The sequence below is a fragment of the Gekko japonicus genome, unplaced genomic scaffold (genome assembly GCF_001447785.1).
Source record: "Gekko japonicus isolate JY-2015 unplaced genomic scaffold, Gekko_japonicus_V1.1 scaffold737, whole genome shotgun sequence".
NCBI classification, from domain to species: Eukaryota; Metazoa; Chordata; class Lepidosauria; order Squamata; family Gekkonidae; genus Gekko; species Gekko japonicus.
This window is the reverse complement of record NW_015173695.1, coordinates 323,221-327,624: the sequence shown is the minus strand read 5'-3', so window position 1 is coordinate 327,624 and position 4,404 is coordinate 323,221.

Genomic DNA, 4,404 nt, shown 5'->3' with positions numbered 1-4,404 from the left:
GCGACCGGAAACTCCGCTTGTCTTCTGTATCTCTTGCGTGGCTAATGTTGCGTGTGACCGCAGCCTAGGATTTGGCTTTCTTATTTTTAACTGTTTTTTATATTTAATTTAAAAATATTTAAAAAAGAGTATATCAAAGAAGTATCAGATACCATAAAAGTATCTGAAGAAGTGAGCAGTGACTTGCAAAAGCTCATACTCTGCCACAAATTGTGTTAGTCTTCAAGGTGCTACTGGACTCTTTGTGTTTTCTACTGCTAAAGACAGACTGACATGGCTACCCATCTTGATCTATAAAAATCCAATTGTGCAGAGTAAGCCATCCACTCAACAAGTGTTGTGTACCCAGGGAAGTCTGTGCAAGCGATCGGGTCAACACGTGGTCAGGCAAAGGGCCCGAGCTTCGTCTCCAAAGACAATAGCCAGAACGGATCCTATCGCGCACCTATCGGGAGGCTAGGATTCTAGAAGGGACCTATGGGTCTAGGGGTGCACTGTAAATACCCTATCACAGGTGTGGGTGTGGTGTGATTCGGGAATATAAGCCGGCCTGCGAGGCGGCTAAAGCATCTCAAGATCGTAATGTAACTAAATAAAGTATGAGCTGTAATCACTCTCCAATGCATCCGTCTCAGTACTTTGTAACAAGGCAAAAGGATTAGGTTTAGGGAAATTAGAAAGCCATGGAAAACAAATACTGTCTGAGGCTTGACGCAGCGTAAACAATACAGTACGTGGATTACGAAGGTAGAAGATGGTGCAGGGAAAGCAAGGCAGTACATGAAGTCAACTGTGCAGTGGACTGCAGTCCTCTTCAGTTATGCAGGTGACTTCCAGAGCCGTTCCATTATGCTACAGTTCAATCCCTTTCTGCAAATCTCCTCCTGAACATTTCTGTTTTGCACAATCTGCAAAATGATAGGAGTAAGGGGGCCTAAAAGGTATCACATGGATTTATTTGTTTTTGAATGCGGCAACTGGTGATTTAAAAACAAGTCTCACTCCTCCAAATAATCTGGATTCTTTGAAGGAGCCCCAGGATGAAGAATACCAGTTGAACAAATCCTGGGAGTAGAAAACCTTTGTGATGGTTCTTATAAGTTTTCTCTAGAGGTTCCCCAACTTTTTGGTTTGTTTCTAAACTACTTGTTATGACCCACTGCCACAGTGCCATGGCAACACTGATGTGTAGCTATGAGTCAGTTGAAACTCTGGAAATGGAAGGGGTCCAGGGCAACGGGACCTAACCTGAATGGCCCAGGCTACCCTGATCTTGTCAGGTCTCACAAACTAAACAGGGTTGCCTTGGTTAGCATCTGGATGGGCGACCACCAGGGAAGTCCAAGGTTGCTACGCAGAAAAACCTTACGGCAAGCAGTGTTCCCTCTAAGCTGAGTTAGTGTGAGCTAGCTCACAGTTTTTTAGCCTCCAGCTCACACATTTTAGTCTCAGCTCAGGAAGGATGGCTCCAGTGCAAACTAATTTATGCAGTAGTCAAATCGCTTGCTCACAACTTCAATGCCAGTAGCTCACAAAGTAGACTTTTTGCTCACAGGACTTCACAGCTTAGAGGGAACATTGACGGTAGGGTGTGAAGAAGACTCACTGGAGAAGAGTGATGCTGGGAAAGATTGAAGGTAAAAGAAGAAGGGGATGGCAAAGGATGAGATGGTTGGACAGTGTTATCGATGCAATGAACATGAAATTAAGCAAACTCTGGAGCAATGACTGTATGGTGAATATTGTGTATTTTAATTGTATTTATGCTTTTATGGAAGCCACCCTGAGCCCGCTTGCGGGGAGGGCGGGGTATAAGTTTGATAAATAAATAAATAAATAGAAGACAGGAGGGCCTGGCGTGATGTGGTCCATGGGGTTGTGAAGAGTCAGACTCGACTGTGCGACTGAACAACAACAAGGGTTCCAAACCTTTTTGAACTTGTGGGTACTTATGGAATTCTGATACATTGTGGCGGGGGTAGCCACAAAATGGCTGCAGCAGGAGGCGGAGCCAGCCACAAAATGGCAGGTACAGCTTACCTTCAGCTGCACTGTGAAGTTCCTTGTGCTGTGGTGGCAGCTGCTGCCTATGTAACATATTTTAAAATCTGCACATCCAATCAGATCTCCAACGCTCAGTCAGAGGCATCGCTGGGGAAAAGCCCCATCTTGCCCCGCCCACTTTCTAAAAACACTTGGCAGGCACCAGGAGAGGTGTTGGCAGGTGCCGTGACACCCATGGGCACCTTAGGGAGGGGTCTCCACCAGTGAGTTGCGACTTGACAGCACTTTCCACCATGCCCGGGCACAGGGAGGTGGAGGAGGGAATGTGGCAGCTCCACCCCCTCTTTTCCCTTTCCTGCGGCTGGGAAAAGGAGGGCCCAGAGCAATGCTCCCTCTAAGCTGTGGAATCTCGTGAGCAAAAATCCTACTTTGTGAGCAGCTGGCATTAAAGTTGTGAGCGAGCGATTTGGCTCCTGCATCAATTACTGTGCTCTGGAGCCATCCTTCCTGAGCTAAGGCAAAAATGTGTGAGCCGGAGGCTAAAAAATCTGTGAGCTGGCTCATACCAACTCAGCTTAGAGGGACACTGGCCCAGAGTCTCCTCTCCCAGCTGAAGCTTAAGCCTTGAGGCTAAAAAATCTGTGAGGTGACCCACTTTGGGGTCAGAGTAACCCACAGATTGAGAACAGGTATGGTGTAGTGGATAAAGTAGTAGACAAGGACCCCGAGCGATCCGAGTTCAAATCCCCACTTCTACCCTAGAAGTTCACTGGGTGACCCTGGGCCCTTCTACAAGCTCTCATCCTGGACAGGGCTGCCAACCTTCAGGTGGTATCTAGAGATCTCCTGGGATGACAACTGACCCCCCAAGTGACTGAGATCAGTTCTACTAAAGAAAAGGGCTTTTGGGATGGTGGACTCTGTGGCAGAAGAAGAGGAGGAGGAGGAAGAAGAGGAGTTGGAGGAGTTGGGTTTTATGCCCTACTTTACCATACAGAGTCTCAAAGGGGCTTACAATCACCTTCCCTTCCTCTCTCCACATCAGTCACCTTGTGAGGTAGGTGGGGCTGAGAGAGTTCTGAGGAAACTGTGACTGGCCCAAGGTCACCCAGCAGGCTTCAGGTGGAGGAGGAGCGGGGGATCAATCCCAGTTCTCCAGATTACCGTCTGCCATTCTTAACCACTGCACCACCACACCTTCCTTCTGCAAACCCCACCCTCCTCGGGCTCCACCCTCAAATATTCTAGCTGGCAACCCTAACCTTGGCCTACCTCACAGGGTTGTTGTTGTGAGGGAGTGGAGGAGGGAAGAATGATGTTCTAAACCACTTTGAGTCTCAAGTGTGGGGAGAAAAGTGAGACAGAAATAAATAAATGCATCAAGTAAATGTGAATGGCTTGTCTGTGTGGTGAGACGGTACTGCATGTTACAGCTGCCATGGAAGTCAAAGATGACCTGTAAGCTGCTTCTATTGGTCTCCAGGTAAAAAATACAAGCCAGGAGACACTATTATCTATTTAAATAGCATAATCAGTGTGTGTGATAAAACACAGAGTAAACATAGGCAGAGAGATTTTTTAAATATAATTGTGAATAGGGGAAAAATACCCACCCATTCTCAAAATACATACCCAGCCCAAACTGACAGAGCACAATTTTAAGATAACAAAAGAACCAACCTGTGGAATCCATTGCCAGAGGACATTATATCCATTTGCTTTTTAAATGCAAGAATTAAATGACTATGAAGCTGGATTGTACCAAGTCGGACAATTAGTCCTTCTAGCACAGCAGTACCCCAAAATCTCCAGGTATATTTCCCAACCCGAAACTGACAACCCGAAACAACTTATCCTTTAGATAAGTTACCAGAAACCAAAAAGCAGCCTCCGTTTTACTTGACAGCATGCAGATACCTTTCCAATACTGAGGACTGTCCCTTACAGGTTCCTTCCTACTTAAGAAATCTGATTGTCACTTGCAAAGGGACAGGAAGAGGATTTACTTTGTCTTTTGAAGGAGCCAGACACAGGGTGGACTCTGTGGCAGACACAGGGTTGCCAGGTCTTCCCTAGCCACCAGCAGGGGTTGGGGGGCATAAGGTTGGGAAACGCCTGGAGCTTTGGGGGTGGAGCCTGGGGAGGACAGGGACCTCAGTGGAGTACAATGTCATAGAACCCACCTCCAAAGCATCCATTTTCTCCAGGGGAACTGATCTCTGTAGTCTGGAGATGAGCTGGATCCCCAAACCTCCTGGAGGCTGGTGTCTCTAAACCAGAGACAGCAGAGTGATTCAAGTGCAACCCTCTGCAGAGTGGTAGTTGTTGTGTTATTCTGTTGCAGCTTAAACAACCAGGAGTGTAGCCCCTTAAAAACAAACAAGATTTTATTCCAGCATA